This window comes from Culex pipiens, chromosome 1, assembly GCF_016801865.2.
Source record: "Culex pipiens pallens isolate TS chromosome 1, TS_CPP_V2, whole genome shotgun sequence".
NCBI lineage: Eukaryota > Metazoa > Arthropoda > Insecta > Diptera > Culicidae > Culex > Culex pipiens.
The window spans coordinates 46,928,197-46,950,882 of NC_068937.1; the positions used below are offsets into that span (position 1 = coordinate 46,928,197).

Here is a 22,686-nt window from a genome sequence, read left to right on the forward strand (position 1 = left end):
CTCTGGACAGTTCCAAACAATATGTTCGATATCGTGATAGCCCTCTCCACAACCGCAGAGATTGTCATCTTTTAAGTTAATCCGATATAAGTGAGCGTTGAGTAGGTAGTGGTTTGACATTAATCTTGATATTACGCGTATGAAATCCCTTTCAACATTCATGTGTTTGAACCACGAAATTGTAGAAACTTTTGGCCTGATAGAATAAAGCCATCGACCCATTTCGCTTTTGTCCCATTTGGTTTGCCAGCTTACAAGAGATTCTTGACGAGGGATTGTAAAATATTCGTCATAAGTGATAATACGATCGTAAGTGGATCCTTCCAAGGCACCTTGCTTTGCCAACGAGTCCGCTTTCTCATTTCCTAATACAGAACAATGAGAAGGGATCCAAACAAGAGTAATTTTGTATTTTTTCTCTACCAGTAAACTCATGATTTCTTTAATTTTTTGAAAAAAGAACGACGAGGAATTGGGTGATTTCAACGACCGGAGAGCCTCAATTGTACTAAGGCTGTCAGAAAATATGTAGTAGTGATCTTGTGGCTGCAGGTTAATGATCCCTAGTGCATAATGAATTGCAGCTTGTTCTGCTACGTTAACTTTTGAACTTTTAAATACCGTCAGTGGGGGTGACTATGGGTCAAAAAACGAAACACCTCTCGAAATTTCTTAATAACAAAAACAATTTAAATAACATCGAAAATCTTTTAACGTAGATTTGATAGTTTACTAACATTTTCCCAAAATATGGTCGATTTTGATGAACACTACCTTAAATGCCAATTGTTTGAAAATTGACCCAATCTCACCCCTTAGAGGGGGTGACATTGGGTCAAATGAAACTAAAATGATGCTGAAATACAAAGATATGGTAAAAACAAGTCATCCAACAGCGTTTCTTGTTCGAGGGAATCGTATTGACACGCTACAATGTTTGAAGTGGAGATTTTCAAACATTTGGGTAGTTTTCGAGCAATTCTAACAAAAATATTAGAAAAATGATTTTTCGAGAGGTCATTTTTGGCCAAAAACGTACCCCAACTTTAGACATCTGCCAAAATAACAGGATATGTTCTAGGAACGATTTTTTTCAGCGAAGTCATCTTAAGATGTCCCCTACACAACCCTTTTAACAGAATTCAGTTTCATTAAAAAGAATCTGAGAAATGGTAAAATCCGTAAAAAATCACTTTGACCCAATCTCACCCCCCAGACCCAATGTCACCCCCACTGACGGTACCTAAAAAAATGAAAATATTTGCAACTGAGGCAAATTTCAATTGAGTCTCAAAATTCTTAAACAAGGCTTAAAAATGCTACAAAATGTAGGGTGAAGCATCCCAATTGTTCAAATCCAACGAAACTAATTTTGTTGTTTTGTGTCTATTCTAACTGAAACCAATAAAAAAATATTTAAATAGTGTGCAAAACATTGCTAAAATCACTTCCCAATTCACCCCATGTTTCCCGATTTGCCCCGGATTATGGTACACATTTAATTTCATTTTAACTAACGAAACAAAAATAAAGAAACAAAATATTTTCGTCCTTTCGATTTTGCGCCCTTTTCGTCATGGTACTCCCCATAATTTTAACACTAGACACCAAAACTTTGGTACTTTTTAGGCTTCAGTGACATTGTATGCAGATGACAGCCGTAGCATCCCCGTGATTTTGATATTTAAATTGATTTAAACAATGCAAATTTTAGATGACGTTTTCTCTATCCCCTTCTCCACCTTCAAAGTCATCGCTTAGAACTAGGGGGCAGAAAAAAAATTACTGCTTAAAAAAATAAAATTCAGCTACCGTAAAACGGGGTGACTTTGATAGCCGGGGTGACTTTGATAGGTTTGCGATTTTTCCGCAAAATGAAGAGTACATTTAAAATACGTAAGGAATGGTTCAGAAACATACTGACCGTGGTAGAGAAGTGTTCAAAGTACCTCAAGAAGAACTTTTCATAAATTTTTGAAAGGTTTATAAAGTTAGTTAACTATAGTTAAGAAAATGTTGATGGAAGTCATTATTTTAAACTTCTCAAAGTGTCATGATTTTCTCAATGATCATGATTTTTAATCGGAAAACGGAATGCATTTTCGTATTCTTTGGACAATTTTACAGTAGGAGAAGGTTAAATAAGTTTGTAAATAATAAATAATATGTGTTTTTGAAACACAGTTTAAAAAAAACTCAAAATTTATAGGCGTTTTCAGTTGAACAAATTTCATGTAAAATGTGAAAACTTGTGATTCGTGCTTCGAATTCAGTATAAAATGCAATATAAATCGATTATTTTATAAACAAAACTAGTTTTAAAAAAAAATCATGAAAAATTCCGACTTTTTAACAATTTTACCTAAAATTTATATGTATTTTGTTAAAAAGCTTATAAACTTAGTTAACTTAACATAAACATTGATTTTTTTTCTTACAAACTATATCAGCTACTTTAGTGATGGTACATTTAACGTACAAATAAAGTTTGAACATCTTAAATATGATTTTAACAAGAAAAACTATGACTATCAAAGTCACCCCGGAATTAAAACTAAGAATTTTTAACGTAACTATTTTTCTAAACACTATTGAAAAAACTTTTTTTTCCTTATTAGTGCATGGACTTTGTGTGGCCTACCCCAGTACATGTTTTGAAAATAATAATCTTGAGAAAAACCTCACCTGTTGGAAAACATTCTAAAAACAAATTGAAATCCTATCAAAGTCACCCCGGTTTACGGTACATAAAAACATGAAATGTCGATTTTAAATTATTTCGTATTATTTTTATAAATTAATTTTATTTATGGTTTTTGCTCCAAAAAATTAGCAAACAAAAAAAATAATTACTGACCCACATTTAAATTAACAATGAAAAAAAACCTGTTTACTCAGCAAATATTTCATAACGCATTTTATATCAAATAAAGACTTCATAAAAAAATAGTTTTGGAACCACAGATAGATACAAAACGTGAAAGTTCATTAATAAAAACATGTTCATAATTTTATTGAAATTTTGCATTTTTTAAATTTTTTTAACACTCGATGCAGGTGTTAGAAAGTTCAAATTTTCAGCACTCAAATGTATGGTGAAATAGTAGTTTATGCAACATGTTGCAAAAAGTGGAATTTTTCAGCACGAATCGTACGTTTATCCAACGAGGATCACCGAATTGGATAAATAGGAACAGTGCTGAAAAAAATCAAGTTTTGCAACGAGATCCACACAACATTTTTTGCAATTCCGACAAAACACCCATTGAGTGAAATTTTAAGTAAAATGTTCATGTATTCTGTCAATAAATCGTTTAAATCAAAATTTGAATTGTTGTGAAAGTCAAAGTTTCTCAATGGAATTTCAAGAAGCATAAATATTTTGCGTTATTTTTTTTTTATTTTGGCTTATAATCTTAAATTATGATTTTTTTTCCTTTCTCGACTTTCACTAGGGCCACACGACAAAAACTTGAAATAAATATTTTGAATAGTCTTAAACAACTACAAACCTTAAAGTAAAATGTTCATTGGTCAAATGTTATAAAAACAAATACCTTTACAAAAATTTGACCATCTCCAGCTTCAAAAACCCACAGAATCCTATGAATTTTCCAAATGAAGCTACTCTGGCTTCGACGCTCCAATGTTTTCGATGAAACTTGCCAGTCATAAGAAATGCAAATCACGAAACAACTTAATGCTTACTTTGTGCTTTGGTCATTTCCATCCCCTTCTCACCGTCTTGCCACAAGGAAAAGCAAAAGGTGCCGAGGTGGAAAATCTTTCGATGCTTTGGGTAATGATTTCTTACGAGCGCGGGGAGTTGCATTCTCGGGGAGTGATCCCTGAAAGTGCGAAGGCTTTATTGTCTCTGGATATGATGTGAGCAGTGCATGAATATTTTAGTGTTTCTGTCCAAGGTATCGATCGAAATTGTGGACGCACGTGTGGCTTAAGTTTGGCCATCCCGATGAATTCCTTCGGGGTCAAAAAATTCCCGCAGCTTATGCATTATGAAAATGGCTTCTCTGACCACTCTCTCAATCAGGTCAATCAAAGTGTTTGGGCGTTTTGTCTTGGAAGCAAATAACAAACAGAAATTCCATAATGCAGGAGCAGGAAAAAAGAGCAAAATTCCACACAAAACAAACAACCTCTCGAGAGGACGCTGATTTGGATGTAAGGAAGATTTATTAGATTCCAATTTGGGCAATATCGTAAAAGTGGAAGTATTCTTTTGTTGTATGGAAATATGGCAGATCAAACGACTGTCTGGTGGTACAAATTGGCAGGGCAAACGGCTCGATGATTGATGGTGGCAATAAAAGAAGAAGGGACATTTTTCCAGCAAAGGTTAATCTATTGTTGTGGAGGGATTCTTAGGAAAGCTACGATTGACTGATGGCCTTTTGATGTTGTTGAAGATAAATTTGAGAAAAAAATAAAATCAATTGAAACTAACCAAAATTTTATCAGAAACTAGCAAAACGACCAAACTAATCCCATCTACTCAATGCAAACCTCTTCCAAAAGCTACGAAACAACCGCAGTTCACAAAAGCTCATTAAAAGTGGAAACAGCTTGTACAGCAACCCGTCATGAATTCGTTAGAAATCGATTTCTAACGAGATTTCCCAACTACGCAAACACACAGAACCGAAATGTCACACGGTCTTCCCCGGCTCCTCTAATCCTTTTTCTGCCCGGGGGTTGTTGCCCATGGTGGCCGGAAAGCAAACTTTAAATCTATTGAGACAATTCCGAAATTAAACTGAATTAGCATACATATTAAATTATGTGGGGTGAGGAATCGAAAATCTTGGAGTCCAGAACAGAACTTACGAAAAGGGGTGCCAAAACCAGAGATGAGTTTAAACTTTCTGGTTGGTCTCTGAGAGTTGAAGAATTCGTTGAAGTCAAACAGACCTTTTGTTTCAAGATTTGAGAATTTTAAGCTCACACTTCGGAAGAATTTTCCAATGAAACACATTTTTGTCCAATTGTCTGTGATGCAATTGCTTCCGGTTTTCAGGGTTATATCTGGTCACATTTTCCGGAAGTGTCTCAACTTCGTCAGCTGCTGCCGCACGCCCGAAACATGTGTGCTGCCTTCAAGCTCGGGACGCAGAAATCCGATTTTGGAGCTCCACTCAGCTGTGCAAATAGACAAACACAGAAAAGAGAACCTATATGTGTGAAATTTACCCTCCAGACATGTTTTTGGAAGGTTCCAAGCTGGTAGGGTGGTTCGAATAATTTGAGGAAAATTTAAAACGTAGAACTATTGTTTCAACTTCAAACTACAGTTCAATTATATTTTTTCAAAAAAATATGTTTTCAAGTATCTAACAAATCCTACTCATCAAGGACCCCCAACAATCCCAATTTTCCCCCTCATTTGACGCCAATTTTGCTTATCGGTGTTTTCAATCTTTTCAGCGATCCGGAACAGGACGGAGCAACAACAAAAAAAAAAGCTCAGAGGAAATAAAATTGAAGGCGACACTTCCGTCTCTGGCTGTGAAAATTGTTGTCGCTCTGGTGGAGGCAAGGAAAAAATATAGTATCATAGTGGGGAAATGTTTCACACCTTGTCGCGTCGTCGGTCGTGATTTTTTAAACAATTTATTTATACAACCACTTTCATTGATATTCATTTGCAGTGAGTTTTCTAGTTTCCGCTTTTATTCTCCGACAGTTTGCATGGTATATTCCCATTTTGTCCTGAAAAACTTAAAAAAATATAAATACCATTCGTCTTTCACATCAGCACGCGTTCACAACTAGGTTTGGTGTTGAGAAATTATTTTTTTTTTGTAAGAAATTTTAATGATTTGCGTCTGTTTGTCTGTGTTAACTCCCTAAAGATATTTTTAAGTTGAATAAAAATTTATTTAAGCATAACATCGTCGTAGATTTTGTTTTCATAGAATGAAGAATCTGCAGTAAATCAACCAAAAATGTTGTTGATTTCTTAATTAAATACGATCTAGTACACGGAGAAAAAAGAGTTCCCAAAATCGTGAACAAGTGTTCATGAAAATGGGAACCAAGAACAAAGTGTTCAAATCCCATGGTACGAGTTCCAAAAACGTACCACGGGATTTGAACACTTTGTTCGTGGTTCTCATTTTCATGAACGCTTGTTCACGATTTTGAGAACTCCTTTTTCTCCGTGTAGACCCACCTTCACGTAAACCTATCGACTCAGAATCAAATTCTGAACAAATGTCTGAGTGTGTCTGGATGTGAGTCCGTGCACCCAAAAATATGCACTCGATTATCTCCGGATTGGCTGAAACGATTTGGACCATTTTGGTCTCATTCGATCCGTCTTGGGCTCCCGTAAGACCCTAGCTAATATTATAAAGTTTAAAGTACTTCAAAAGTTAGGCTAAGAAAATTATTTTAACAAAAATCCGAAAGATTGAAAAAGGGTGGTTTTTGTAAGAAATGTATTTGAATGACCTTTCCAATGAACATAAAATATCGAAGATCTGATTACCCAATCAAAAGTTATGAGCACGTAAGTGTTGTTATTACACTTTTTAGAGACCGGATTTCAGATACAGTATGTAAAAAAAGTATTTACACCCCTTGGGCACCATGCACATTTTGTGATGAAACATGTAAACAATTTAAAGTTTGACAGAAACCTAGAACTACGTTTTGTTCAGAAACTCATGCCGAACATTTTGCTACAAAAAGCTCATGAAAAGATGATTTCTATAAAAAGTTATATAACAAATACTATTACAGAAATAAAAAAAAACGAAACTATTGGCACTACGCCCCCCGGGGCATGGCCTTCCTCTAACGTGGGATTTCTGCTCCAGCGCCTCTGACGAGACAGGAGAAACCGGGACCGACGTTTTACTTCACCATCCGATAGAAGCTCAGTGGATAAGGCGGGAATCGAACCCGCGTCTCATAGCATCATCGGGATCGGCAGCCGAAGCCGCTACCCCTGCGCCACGAGACCCACGGAGAAGTGAACCTAGGAAAGACCTTTAAAAAAATTAAAAAATGAACCTAAAACATCGGAGATCTGAAAAAACTTTATCAAAGTTGAGTGCGTTTAAGTCTTTATTTTAATTAGCGAATTAGCGAATCTAAGAAAATCCTTAATTTTATAAATATATTTTAAGGAAGATATTTGAAAGATTTTCCGTAGGTGTGAAAAGATGTGGGGGGGAGAGGGGGTTTGCGAGACTGTGACGTTACGCTAGGTTTTTTTATGATTGCATAATATAAATTTGAAATATGCACAATTACAATAAATCCTCTTTTCTAAAATTGTTTGCTTACTATTATTTAGATGTACCTTCATCAGGAGTGACATTGAGTCTGGGGGGTGAGATTGGGTCATACACATTTCTGCATTTTTGTATGACCCAAACTCACCCCCCAGACCCAATGTCACCCCTGATGACGGTATCACATTATAATTTATTATGTAGTCACATTTTTTCCAGCTGAAACTTCAATATTTTTAAATGCTTTGAAAGCAGGGTGTTCATAAGAAAACTGCTATAAATGGTTTAAACTTATTAGATACAAAGCTGTGAAAAACAGTTTTCAAGATTTGTTTATGCTTGAATGTTATAGTACGGTATGCTGATCGGAAGGAACGCGGTCAAGAAATGTTGCGTGTTCTTTTCGTGACCCCCCAAGAAAAGTTGACAGTTCGGTATGAGCGCGATTGACGGTGTGCGCGCTTGAGGATCTTCCGAGGAAAAAATAAAAAGATTAAAAATATTCAAAACTTAAAATTAAATAGGTTTTAACAACAATTATAAACAAAATCAAGAAATCAATAAATAAAAGCAAATTCAGAAATTCTTAAATTCTAAAACAAGAAAAACTAAAATTTTAAAAAATGTAATTATGAAATAAGAAAATTAAAAAATTAGGAAATTAGGAAACCAGGGAATTAGGAAATTTGGAAATTATGATATTAGCAAATTAGTTAAATACAGAAAATAAGAATATTATGAAATTAGGAAATTTATATGTAAGGAAATTAGGATGTTAGGAAGTTAGGAAATTTGGAAATTAGGAAGCTAGGAAATTAAATTAGGAAATAAGAATATTAGGAAGTGTGGAAGTTAGGAAGTTAGGAAATTGGGAAATTAGGATATCAGGAAACTAGGAAATTAGGAAATTAAGAAGTTAGGAAATTAAGAAGTTAGGAAATTGGGAAGTTAGAAAATAAGGAAACTAGGAAATTAGGAGTTTAGGAAGTTAGGAAGTTGAGAAATCAGGAAATTTGGAAGTATGGAAATTAGGAAATAAGGAAATAAGAAAATAAGGAAATAAGGAATTAAGGAAATAAGGAAATAAGGAAAGAAAAAATAAGGAAATAAGGAAATCAGGAAATAAGGTAATAAGGAAATAAGGAAATTAGGATATTCGGAAACTGAAGCTAGGAAATTTGGAAATTATAAAATAAGGCTGGTACAAATGTTTAATTTTTTTCTGGAATTCATAAATTCTTAAATTCTTAAATTCTTAAATTCTTAAATTCTTAAATTCTTAAATTCTTAAATTCTTAAATTCTTAAATTCTTAAATTCTTAAATTCTTAAATTCTTAAATTCTTAAATTCTTAAATTCTTAAATTCTTAAATTCTTAAATTCTTAAATTCTTAAATTCTTAAATTCTTAAATTCTTAAATTCTTAAATTCTTAAATTCTTAAATTCTTAAATTCTTAAATTCTTAAATTCTTAAATTCTTAAATTCTTAAATTCTTAAATTCTTAAATTCTTAAATTCTTAAATTCTTAAATTCTTAAATTCTTAAATTCTTAAATTCTTAAATTCTTAAATTCTTAAATTCTTAAATTCTTAAATTCTTAAATTCTTAAATTCTTAAATTCTTAAATTCTTAAATTCTTAAATTCTTAAATTCTTAAATTCTTAAATTCTTAAATTCTTAAATTCTTAAATTCTTAAATTCTTAAATTCTTAAATTCTTAAATTCTTAAATTCTTAAATTCTTAAATTCTTAAATTCTTAAATTCTTAAATTCTTAAATTCTTAAATTCTTAAATTCTTAAATTCTTAAATTCTTAAATTCTTAAATTCTTAAATTCTTAAATTCTTAAATTCTTAAATTCTTAAATTCTTAAATTCTTAAATTCTTAAATTCTTAAATTCTTAAATTCTTAAATTCTTAAATTCTTAAATTCTTAAATTCTTAAATTCTTAAATTCTTAAATTCTTAAATTCTTAAATTCTTAAATTCTTAAATTCTTAAATTCTTAAATTCTTAAATTCTTAAATTCTTAAATTCTTAAATTCTTAAATTCTTAAATTCTTAAATTCTTAAATTCTTAAATTCTTAAATTCTTAAATTCTTAAATTCTTAAATTCTTAAATTCTTAAATTCTTAAATTCTTAAATTCTTAAATTCTTAAATTCTTAAATTCTTAAATTCTTAAATTCTTAAATTCTTAAATTCTTAAATTCTTAAATTCTTAAATTCTTAAATTCTTAAATTCTTAAATTCTTAAATTCTTAAATTCTTAAATTCTTAAATTCTTAAATTCTTAAATTCTTAAATTCTTAAATTCTTAAATTCTTAAATTCTTAAATTCTTAAATTCTTAAATTCTTAAATTCTTAAATTCTTAAATTCTTAAATTCTTAAATTCTTAAATTCTTAAATTCTTAAATTCTTAAATTCTTAAATTCTTAAATTCTTAAATTCTTAAATTCTTAAATTCTTAAATTCTTAAATTCTTAAATTCTTAAATTCTTAAATTCTTAAATTCTTAAATTCTTAAATTCTTAAATTCTTAAATTCTTAAATTCTTAAATTCTTAAATTCTTAAATTCTTAAATTCTTAAATTCTTAAATTCTTAAATTCTTAAATTCTTAAATTCTTAAATTCTTAAATTCTTAAATTCTTAAATTCTTAAATTCTTAAATTCTTAAATTCTTAAATTCTTAAATTCTTAAATTCTTAAATTCTTAAATTCTTAAATTCTTAAATTCTTAAATTCTTAAATTCTTAAATTCTTAAATTCTTAAATTCTTAAATTCTTAAATTCTTAAATTCTTAAATTCTTAAATTCTTAAATTCTTAAATTCTTAAATTCTTAAATTCTTAAATTCTTAAATTCTTAAATTCTTAAATTCTTAAATTCTTAAATTCTTAAATTCTTAAATTCTTAAATTCTTAAATTCTTAAATTCTTAAATTCTTAAATTCTTAAATTCTTAAATTCTTAAATTCTTAAATTCTTAAATTCTTAAATTCTTAAATTCTTAAATTCTTAAATTCTTAAATTCTTAAATTCTTAAATTCTTAAATTCTTAAATTCTTAAATTCTTAAATTCTTAAATTCTTAAATTCTTAAATTCTTAAATTCTTAAATTCTTAAATTCTTAAATTCTTAAATTCTTAAATTCTTAAATTCTTAAATTCTTAAATTCTTAAATTCTTAAATTCTTAAATTCTTAAATTCTTAAATTCTTAAATTCTTAAATTCTTAAATTCTTAAATTCTTAAATTCTTAAATTCTTAAATTCTTAAATTCTTAAATTCTTAAATTCTTAAATTCTTAAATTCTTAAATTCTTAAATTCTTAAATTCTTAAATTCTTAAATTCTTAAATTCTTAAATTCTTAAATTCTTAAATTCTTAAATTCTTAAATTCTTAAATTCTTAAATTCTTAAATTCTTAAATTCTTAAATTCTTAAATTCTTAAATTCTTAAATTCTTAAATTCTTAAATTCTTAAATTCTTAAATTCTTAAATTCTTAAATTCTTAAATTCTTAAATTCTTAAATTCTTAAATTCTTAAATTCTTAAATTCTTAAATTCTTAAATTCTTAAATTCTTAAATTCTTAAATTCTTAAATTCTTAAATTCTTAAATTCTTAAATTCTTAAATTCTTAAATTCTTAAATTCTTAAATTCTTAAATTCTTAAATTCTTAAATTCTTAAATTCTTAAATTCTTAAATTCTTAAATTCTTAAATTCTTAAATTCTTAAATTCTTAAATTCTTAAATTCTTAAATTCTTAAATTCTTAAATTCTTAAATTCTTAAATTCTTAAATTCTTAAATTCTTAAATTCTTAAATTCTTAAATTCTTAAATTCTTAAATTCTTAAATTCTTAAATTCTTAAATTCTTAAATTCTTAAATTCTTAAATTCTTAAATTCTTAAATTCTTAAATTCTTAAATTCTTAAATTCTTAAATTCTTAAATTCTTAAATTCTTAAATTCTTAAATTCTTAAATTCTTAAATTCTTAAATTCTTAAATTCTTAAATTCTTAAATTCTTAAATTCTTAAATTCTTAAATTCTTAAATTCTTAAATTCTTAAATTCTTAAATTCTTAAATTCTTAAATTCTTAAATTCTTAAATTCTTAAATTCTTAAATTCTTAAATTCTTAAATTCTTAAATTCTTAAATTCTTAAATTCTTAAATTCTTAAATTCTTAAATTCTTAAATTCTTAAATTCTTAAATTCTTAAATTCTTAAATTCTTAAATTCTTAAATTCTTAAATTCTTAAATTCTTAAATTCTTAAATTCTTAAATTCTTAAATTCTTAAATTCTTAAATTCTTAAATTCTTAAATTCTTAAATTCTTAAATTCTTAAATTCTTAAATTCTTAAATTCTTAAATTCTTAAATTCTTAAATTCTTAAATTCTTAAATTCTTAAATTCTTAAATTCTTAAATTCTTAAATTCTTAAATTCTTAAATTCTTAAATTCTTAAATTCTTAAATTCTTAAATTCTTAAATTCTTAAATTCTTAAATTCTTAAATTCTTAAATTCTTAAATTCTTAAATTCTTAAATTCTTAAATTCTTAAATTCTTAAATTCTTAAATTCTTAAATTCTTAAATTCTTAAATTCTTAAATTCTTAAATTCTTAAATTCTTAAATTCTTAAATTCTTAAATTCTTAAATTCTTAAATTCTTAAATTCTTAAATTCTTAAATTCTTAAATTCTTAAATTCTTAAATTCTTAAATTCTTAAATTCTTAAATTCTTAAATTCTTAAATTCTTAAATTCTTAAATTCTTAAATTCTTAAATTCTTAAATTCTTAAATTCTTAAATTCTTAAATTCTTAAATTCTTAAATTCTTAAATTCTTAAATTCTTAAATTCTTAAATTCTTAAATTCTTAAATTCTTAAATTCTTAAATTCTTAAATTCTTAAATTCTTAAATTCTTAAATTCTTAAATTCTTAAATTCTTAAATTCTTAAATTCTTAAATTCTTAAATTCTTAAATTCTTAAATTCTTAAATTCTTAAATTCTTAAATTCTTAAATTCTTAAATTCTTAAATTCTTAAATTCTTAAATTCTTAAATTCTTAAATTCTTAAATTCTTAAATTCTTAAATTCTTAAATTCTTAAATTCTTAAATTCTTAAATTCTTAAATTCTTAAATTCTTAAATTCTTAAATTCTTAAATTCTTAAATTCTTAAATTCTTAAATTCTTAAATTCTTAAATTCTTAAATTCTTAAATTCTTAAATTCTTAAATTCTTAAATTCTTAAATTCTTAAATTCTTAAATTCTTAAATTCTTAAATTCTTAAATTCTTAAATTCTTAAATTCTTAAATTCTTAAATTCTTAAATTCTTAAATTCTTAAATTCTTAAATTCTTAAATTCTTAAATTCTTAAATTCTTAAATTCTTAAATTCTTAAATTCTTAAATTCTTAAATTCTTAAATTCTTAAATTCTTAAATTCTTAAATTCTTAAATTCTTAAATTCTTAAATTCTTAAATTCTTAAATTCTTAAATTCTTAAATTCTTAAATTCTTAAATTCTTAAATTCTTAAATTCTTAAATTCTTAAATTCTTAAATTCTTAAATTCTTAAATTCTTAAATTCTTAAATTCTTAAATTCTTAAATTCTTAAATTCTTAAATTCTTAAATTCTTAAATTCTTAAATTCTTAAATTCTTAAATTCTTAAATTCTTAAATTCTTAAATTCTTAAATTCTTAAATTCTTAAATTCTTAAATTCTTAAATTCTTAAATTCTTAAATTCTTAAATTCTTAAATTCTTAAATTCTTAAATTCTAATTCTTAAATTCTTAAATTCTTAAATTCTTAAATTCTTAAATTCTTAAATTCTTAAATTCTTAAATTCTTAAATTCTTAAATTCTTAAATTCTTAAATTCTTAAATTCTTAAATTCTTAAATTCTTAAATTCTTAAATTCTTAAATTCTTAAATTCTTAAATTCTTAAATTCTTAAATTCTTAAATTCTTAAATTCTTAAATTCTTAAATTCTTAAATTCTTAAATTCTTAAATTCTTAAATTCTTAAATTCTTAAATTCTTAAATTCTTAAATTCTTAAATTCTTAAATTCTTAAATTCTTAAATTCTTAAATTCTTAAATTCTTAAATTCTTAAATTCTTAAATTCTTAAATTCTTAAATTCTTAAATTCTTAAATTCTTAAATTCTTAAATTCTTAAATTCTTAAATTCTTAAATTCTTAAATTCTTAAATTCTTAAATTCTTAAATTCTTAAATTCTTAAATTCTTAAATTCTTAAATTCTTAAATTCTTAAATTCTTAAATTCTTAAATTCTTAAATTCTTAAATTCTTAAATTCTTAAATTCTTAAATTCTTAAATTCTTAAATTCTTAAATTCTTAAATTCTTAAATTCTTAAATTCTTAAATTCTTAAATTCTTAAATTCTTAAATTCTTAAATTCTTAAATTCTTAAATTCTTAAATTCTTAAATTCTTAAATTCTTAAATTCTTAAATTCTTAAATTCTTAAATTCTTAAATTCTTAAATTCTTAAATTCTTAAATTCTTAAATTCTTAAATTCTTAAATTCTTAAATTCTTAAATTCTTAAATTCTTAAATTCTTAAATTCTTAAATTCTTAAATTCTTAAATTCTTAAATTCTTAAATTCTTAAATTCTTAAATTCTTAAATTCTTAAATTCTTAAATTCTTAAATTCTTAAATTCTTAAATTCTTAAATTCTTAAATTCTTAAATTCTTAAATTCTTAAATTCTTAAATTCTTAAATTCTTAAATTCTTAAATTCTTAAATTCTTAAATTCTTAAATTCTTAAATTCTTAAATTCTTAAATTCTTAAATTCTTAAATTCTTAAATTCTTAAATTCTTAAATTCTTAAATTCTTAAATTCTTAAATTCTTAAATTCTTAAATTCTTAAATTCTTAAATTCTTAAATTCTTAAATTCTTAAATTCTTAAATTCTTAAATTCTTAAATTCTTAAATTCTTAAATTCTTAAATTCTTAAATTCTTAAATTCTTAAATTCTTAAATTCTTAAATTCTTAAATTCTTAAATTCTTAAATTCTTAAATTCTTAAATTCTTAAATTCTTAAATTCTTAAATTCTTAAATTCTTAAATTCTTAAATTCTTAAATTCTTAAATTCTTAAATTCTTAAATTCTTAAATTCTTAAATTCTTAAATTCTTAAATTCTTAAATTCTTAAATTCTTAAATTCTTAAATTCTTAAATTCTTAAATTCTTAAATTCTTAAATTCTTAAATTCTTAAATTCTTAAATTCTTAAATTCTTAAATTCTTAAATTCTTAAATTCTTAAATTCTTAAATTCTTAAATTCTTAAATTCTTAAATTCTTAAATTCTTAAATTCTTAAATTCTTAAATTCTTAAATTCTTAAATTCTTAAATTCTTAAATTCTTAAATTCTTAAATTCTTAAATTCTTAAATTCTTAAATTCTTAAATTCTTAAATTCTTAAATTCTTAAATTCTTAAATTCTTAAATTCTTAAATTCTTAAATTCTTAAATTCTTAAATTCTTAAATTCTTAAATTCTTAAATTCTTAAATTCTTAAATTCTTAAATTCTTAAATTCTTAAATTCTTAAATTCTTAAATTCTTAAATTCTTAAATTCTTAAATTCTTAAATTCTTAAATTCTTAAATTCTTAAATTCTTAAATTCTTAAATTCTTAAATTCTTAAATTCTTAAATTCTTAAATTCTTAAATTCTTAAATTCTTAAATTCTTAAATTCTTAAATTCTTAAATTCTTAAATTCTTAAATTCTTAAATTCTTAAATTCTTAAATTCTTAAATTCTTAAATTCTTAAATTCTTAAATTCTTAAATTCTTAAATTCTTAAATTCTTAAATTCTTAAATTCTTAAATTCTTAAATTCTTAAATTCTTAAATTCTTAAATTCTTAAATTCTTAAATTCTTAAATTCTTAAATTCTTAAATTCTTAAATTCTTAAATTCTTAAATTCTTAAATTCTTAAATTCTTAAATTCTTAAATTCTTAAATTCTTAAATTCTTAAATTCTTAAATTCTTAAATTCTTAAATTCTTAAATTCTTAAATTCTTAAATTCTTAAATTCTTAAATTCTTAAATTCTTAAATTCTTAAATTCTTAAATTCTTAAATTCTTAAATTCTTAAATTCTTAAATTCTTAAATTCTTAAATTCTTAAATTCTTAAATTCTTAAATTCTTAAATTCTTAAATTCTTAAATTCTTAAATTCTTAAATTCTTAAATTCTTAAATTCTTAAATTCTTAAATTCTTAAATTCTTAAATTCTTAAATTCTTAAATTCTTAAATTCTTAAATTCTTAAATTCTTAAATTCTTAAATTCTTAAATTCTTAAATTCTTAAATTCTTAAATTCTTAAATTCTTAAATTCTTAAATTCTTAAATTCTTAAATTCTTAAATTCTTAAATTCTTAAATTCTTAAATTCTTAAATTCTTAAATTCTTAAATTCTTAAATTCTTAAATTCTTAAATTCTTAAATTCTTAAATTCTTAAATTCTTAAATTCTTAAATTCTTAAATTCTTAAATTCTTAAATTCTTAAATTCTTAAATTCTTAAATTCTTAAATTCTTAAATTCTTAAATTCTTAAATTCTTAAATTCTTAAATTCTTAAATTCTTAAATTCTTAAATTCTTAAATTCTTAAATTCTTAAATTCTTAAATTCTTAAATTCTTAAATTCTTAAATTCTTAAATTCTTAAATTCTTAAATTCTTAAATTCTTAAATTCTTAAATTCTTAAATTCTTAAATTCTTAAATTCTTAAATTCTTAAATTCTTAAATTCTTAAATTCTTAAATTCTTAAATTCTTAAATTCTTAAATTCTTAAATTCTTAAATTCTTAAATTCTTAAATTCTTAAATTCTTAAATTCTTAAATTCTTAAATTCTTAAATTCTTAAATTCTTAAATTCTTAAATTCTTAAATTCTTAAATTCTTAAATTCTTAAATTCTTAAATTCTTAAATTCTTAAATTCTTAAATTCTTAAATTCTTAAATTCTTAAATTCTTAAATTCTTAAATTCTTAAATTCTTAAATTCTTAAATTCTTAAATTCTTAAATTCTTAAATTCTTAAATTCTTAAATTCTTAAATTCTTAAATTCTTAAATTCTTAAATTCTTAAATTCTTAAATTCTTAAATTCTTAAATTCTTAAATTCTTAAATTCTTAAATTCTTAAATTCTTAAATTCTTAAATTCTTAAATTCTTAAATTCTTAAATTCTTAAATTCTTAAATTCTTAAATTCTTAAATTCTTAAATTCTTAAATTCTTAAATTCTTAAATTCTTAAATTCTTAAATTCTTAAATTCTTAAATTCTTAAATTCTTAAATTCTTAAATTCTTAAATTCTTAAATTCTTAAATTCTTAAATTCTTAAATTCTTAAATTCTTAAATTCTTAAATTCTTAAATTCTTAAATTCTTAAATTCTTAAATTCTTAAATTCTTAAATTCTTAAATTCTTAAATTCTTAAATTCTTAAATTCTTAAATTCTTAAATTCTTAAATTCTTAAATTCTTAAATTCTTAAATTCTTAAATTCTTAAATTCTTAAATTCTTAAATTCTTAAATTCTTAAATTCTTAAATTCTTAAATTCTTAAATTCTTAAATTCTTAAATTCTTAAATTCTTAAATTCTTAAATTCTTAAATTCTTAAATTCTTAAATTCTTAAATTCTTAAATTCTTAAATTCTTAAATTCTTAAATTCTTAAATTCTTAAATTCTTAAATTCTTAAATTCTTAAATTCTTAAATTCTTAAATTCTTAAATTCTTAAATTCTTAAATTCTTAAATTCTTAAATTCTTAAATTCTTAAATTCTTAAATTCTTAAATTCTTAAATTCTTAAATTCTTAAATTCTTAAATTCTTAAATTCTTAAATTCTTAAATTCTTAAATTCTTAAATTCTTAAATTCTTAAATTCTTAAATTCTTAAATTCTTAAATTCTTAAATTCTTAAATTCTTAAATTCTTAAATTCTTAAATTCTTAAATTCTTAAATTCTTAAATTCTTAAATTCTTAAATTCTTAAATTCTTAAATTCTTAAATTCTTAAATTCTTAAATTCTTAAATTCTTAAATTCTTAAATTCTTAAATTCTTAAATTCTTAAATTCTTAAATTCTTAAATTCTTAAATTCTTAAATTCTTAAATTCTTAAATTCTTAAATTCTTAAATTCTTAAATTCTTAAATTCTTAAATTCTTAAATTCTTAAATTCTTAAATTCTTAAATTCTTAAATTCTTAAATTCTTAAATTCTTAAATTCTTAAATTCTTAAATTCTTAAATTCTTAAATTCTTAAATTCTTAAATTCCTAAATTGGGTACTAAAGCCCCATGTCAATTTTTATGTACAACGATAAAAAACATGATTAAAACCCATATCTGATCACTTTTTTTAATTTTAAGCCAAAAAAATAAATTTGACAAGACAACATTTTTTCGATGGATCATCTATGGTCCCCTTGGAACGAGCTGTCAAGTAGAACTTATTCTGTCAAGAAGGACCGTGAGGTTAATTTTTCAAAATTGATTTAAAAATCCATTTTAAACTCTTTGTGGTCGTACAAAGGGTCATTGTGCTCAGAAAAATAAGCTTTATCGTTGTAAACAATAATATCAGCAATCTAAGCTTCATTTTAGGACCCAATTCTTAAATTCTTACATTCTTAATTTTTTTAAATTTCTTAATTCTTAATTTTTTTAAATTTCTTTATTCTTAAATTTTCATTCCATTTTTTTTTAATTTTGGAAGAAATAGAGTTTTTGATTGTTATAATTTCGAGGTTTTCGTAAATTTGTATTTACGAATTTCTATATTTCCGATTTTTAAAGCTTTTGGATTTTCGACTTGTACATTCGTTTCGAATTTAAACATTTTTGATCTATTGAATTTATAAAAACTTTAATATTTAAATTATTATTCAATTCTGCAAATTTTTAATTTTGGTTTTCCAAATTTCATATTTTTGTTGAAATTTTCTTTATTATTCAAAAAAATGTTATTTGAAATTTCTGAAATGTTTGTTTTTTTTCATATTTTTGAATTTGTTGTTTGGTTGGATTTCAAAATTTCAGATTATTATTGTATTTTCAGTAAGAACATAGATATTTGTATGATTTTTGTCAAGTTTAATTTCACTCTGATTTACTTCATTTTGGTCCCGCGAGTGTGGATAAATCGGACAGTGCAGGGGACTCATAATCCAGAGGTAGCTGGTTGGTACTAGCAATAAATTGATGGTGACACGATGACCGACATCTATAAAGCCAACTTCTTTTTTTACTCCATTTCGACCAAAACACGAAATCTGTCCTTTTAGTTTCAATATTCTGCTTTTTGAGATTCGGCGGGAATTTTAAATACCGCAATATTATATCCAATACAAAATTATTAAAATGTTTGTAATTATCAGTCGCATTCAAAAAGGAAAATTACAATTCTTTGATTTTTTCATCAAAACATATTATAAACAAGCACCGCGCGAAGAAACGTCAAACGCAATCTTTCCGTTTCTGTTACTTTTCAGCTGCGTACCGCTTAAGAAAAATCTTTTCGTGACCCTTTCCTTGGCCGTTTCTTGGGCGTTTTTTTGTATGGAGTTTTGCGTTCCTTCCCATCTGCGTATCAGCCTTATACCAGGTCTTCGAATTTTTAAAAGATACAAAACTGTTTTGCCTTCCTCACCTCACTGAGGCAAGGCTATAAAATCACTCGAAAAATGAACTTCTTAAATACACCTCCTAGATATACCTTCACGTATACCTATCGACTCAGAATCAAATTTGTGATTTTTGCGTGACATACTTTATGGAAGACGCCTAACAGTTTTTGCAACAAGCTCATAGCTCGTTTTTGCCCGCGTGTAAACATGTCAGCGATCTGCAGTCCTCGAGCAACACTTCAGAGAGAAGAATATGTTGGTGCTCTGTCCCTCACAATTCATCAAGCGTCCATGGCGCGGGTGTAATGAAACTTAAATGAATATATGTTTTGGCAAAATGTTATCGCAAGTGTGCAAGTCTGTTGTAAAAAGATAGGACGTGTAACAAGATAGTACATAAGCGACGATGTAATATATGAATTTGAGGAAGGCACCAACCACCTAAAGGTGAATTAAGTCACGTTTTTAAGTTGATGCGGAAGAATCCATCAAGGATTGGTAATCCGTTTCACAATGAAGGTGAGAACCTGTTTCATTCCCGGTTGCGGAAGTCGTGACGGAAATTCTATTTTGAAGAGAACCCAGGGTAACGTGCATTTTGACGACACTATCTGTTTTCATGATCCTACACGGCCATCGAAAGTCTAACTTTTAAAAATAACAATCTGAGTTATTTTTGCCATCCGGACAAACAAATGAAAACCGTGCTTCCGAAGAACCAGTAACTGATGATGACCAGAGTAAACAGATTGGCCAAGGAAGATGATCAAAAAGGCTGGCGTGAGTATACCGAAAAGTGGTGCCAATGAGACTGGAATCCAAAATCGTTTAATTTGTTTTGGTTATTATCAGAAAATGCGAGACAGGAGTGAAGAGCCGACTGAATAATTACGCTAATCATGCCGAATATAAGTAACTATTGTGTGGTCCCTGCTTCGAGAAGTTTATCGACCAACTGCCCATCACGTTACTAAACGGTCCAACGCAGAAAATCAACGGTTATTATAAACGACTGAACGTGGTCTCTCTTTGTGATACGCAGAAGAAAACGAAAAGAAAGAACATTCTTCTTGACCGATACATCACAGGGCTTAAACTGGACGATGGCGAATTGAACCACAACGAAACATCTACCTACGTATACGTCGGTGTTAGTGATGTCATCCTATCTATGGGAGGAACCGGGCAAATATTTTTGAATTTTGGAATTTGAGATAGGGTTTATCAAGCTACGCAAAATTTTGGGAAACGTTTGGTAGGTTATCTTCAGATAGATAGATTGGTAGATATTTTTTGGAACAATTTTTAAATTTTATCGGCAGTGTCCATCTTAGTAAATGTCTTTCAAAATTATTTTCGATTATTTCCATGAAGATTCTCTTTAATTTTCTGATCTAGATCATTTTCGTTTTCGTTTTACGGAGCAAGGTGGGGGACGCGGCCTCAAGTCAGTCCAAGTCCGGTTTCTTGTGGAAAAAAGGGTAGTGGCCGAACTAGTATTGCATACCAAATGAACACCACCGGAAGATATAGGGGATCGGGAGGGGGAAGGTGAAAGAAAATTAGTGTAGGTGTGAGTAGTAAGAACTTTGATGACTTGAGCAGTTACGTTAATCTAACTTTAAAACTGAATATAGGAAATCTGAAATTATGATTCAATCAAAAACTCAATTGAGATTTATACAAAGGGAACCTATGATGTATTTCAAATCTAAAGGTAATCAAATAAATTTACTGGAAAATGAAAGATGAAAACTAACTTGTCAAGGGCATTTTTTCTGGACCCCGTCCTGTCGCGTCCGTCAGTAGTCTTGTCGTACACTACAAATAACTTTAATTTAACTAATCATTTATGTCCAATTATTCAATTCAGAAAAACTAACTAACTTGAAACAACAACCTCAACTAAACTGTCTGAAAGTAACTTGAATCTCAAATCCCCGAAATTTTAGTTACAAAGCCAAACATTTCTTTGCCTATTTTTAAAACCTGTCTTGCTGCTTCCAAAAACAATAAACATTAATGAAACGTTCATATTTTACAAGTTGAACACTCGTTGTTAAGACGACTATTTCGTGCCTTCCATTTCATTAGGGCACACAAGCTCTGCAAGCAAGAGTGTATCCCTATCATATATCTTACGTAATTTGAGTGAAAGAGACACAATCCTGTTCACACCTGTGTGTCCTTTTGAAATGTTAGGCTCTATTTGATCGTCAAAACTCCAGTAGATCCTCGATTCGCAACAATGATCGATACAACCATAATCCGAAAACCGTTAGTTCAACAGATTAACGAATTTTGTCCGATATCATTTCATTATTGATTGATCGAGACTCTATGGATTTTTTGACAATTCAGAATGGTTAGTATACCACTTCAATTGAAATCAGAAATTCTGATAGCATTACTAAACTGGCTTACACATAACTGAAGTCTGGAATTATTAAACAACCTAGAAAAAGTTACAAAAAAAAACTAACTATTCCTCCCCATTATCAAACAGTTTTAAACCTGTTTCTAACAGATTTTACGAACAAGAATATTGAGACTCGAATAATAAATTTCAATATCTTGTAATTTTACATATTATAAAAGCTGTGATTTTTATCAACACAAGTATATAAATATAAAATAAATGTGTGATATATATCAACATCGGAAACCATCTTGGCAAATAGCCCTGAAACGACGGCAACGTGTGGTTCCATCTCCAGGGAATTTTCTGATCTAGATCATTTTCGTTTTCGTTTTCGTTTTACGGAGCAAGGTGGGGGACGCGGCCTCAAGTCAATCCAAGTCCGGTTTCTTGTGGAAAAAAGGGTAGTGGCCGAACTAGTATTGCATACCAAATGAACACCACCGGAAGATATAGGGGATCGGGAGGGGGAAGGTGAAAGAAAATTAGTGTAGGTGTGAGTGGTAAGAACTTGGATTGATTGAACGGTTACGTTTATCTAAATTTAAAACCTAATAAAGGAACTCTAAAGTAGTTATTCAAAAAAAAAAAACAAAACAAAAAAGGCCCGGAATTCAAAGATACCCTATTATGCATTCCAACTCTAAATGGAATCAAAAAATCGCACTGGAAAACGAAAGATAAAATAACTTGTTCATGGAATACAAATCTTGATGTTAAAACCTCTAAACGGGGTTCTCGTCCTGTCACGTTCGTCAGTAGTCTTGTCGTACATTACACCTAGAAGCATTTCTGCCAAAACCTTAACTAAACTTTCTGAAATAACTTTAATCTTAAATCCCCAAAATTTTTAGTTACAAAGCCAAACATTCCTTTATCTTGCCTTTTAACCTGTCTTGCCGCTTCCAAAACCAATAAACATAAATGAACAGTTCCTATTTTATAAGTTATACAGGCGTCGTGAATGAGAAAATAGACGCCCATTTCGTGCCTTCCATTTCATCAGGGCACATAACTCTTGTAAACAAGAGTGTAACCCTTTCACACCTTATGAAAACTATCATTTAAGTGAAAGGGACACACTTTCCTGCTCACAAAACCCATGCGCCCTTTTGAAATGTTAGGCTCTATTTGATCGTCAAAACTCCAGTAGATCCTCGATTCGCAACAATGGTCGATACAACCATAATCCGAGAACCGTTAGTTCAACAGATTAACGAATTTTGTCCGATATCATTTCATTATTGATTGATCGAGACGCTATGGCCACTTTGACAAATCAGAACAGTACTC

General features: G+C 25.8%; 1 protein-coding gene across 3 annotated transcripts in view; it reads left to right on the plus strand.

The window, feature by feature from the left end:
- Positions 1–5,907, plus strand: part of LOC128093260 (thioester-containing protein 1 allele S3-like) — a 48,317-nt gene extending 42,410 nt beyond the window's left edge. For all 3 annotated transcript variants that reach the window (XM_052709381.1, XM_052709384.1, XM_052709385.1), the window contains one exon: positions 5,443–5,907. The gene's annotated coding sequence lies outside the window, so the exon portion shown is untranslated. The remainder of the gene's footprint in view (positions 1–5,442) is intronic.
- The last annotated feature ends 16,779 nt before the right edge of the window (positions 5,908–22,686 follow it).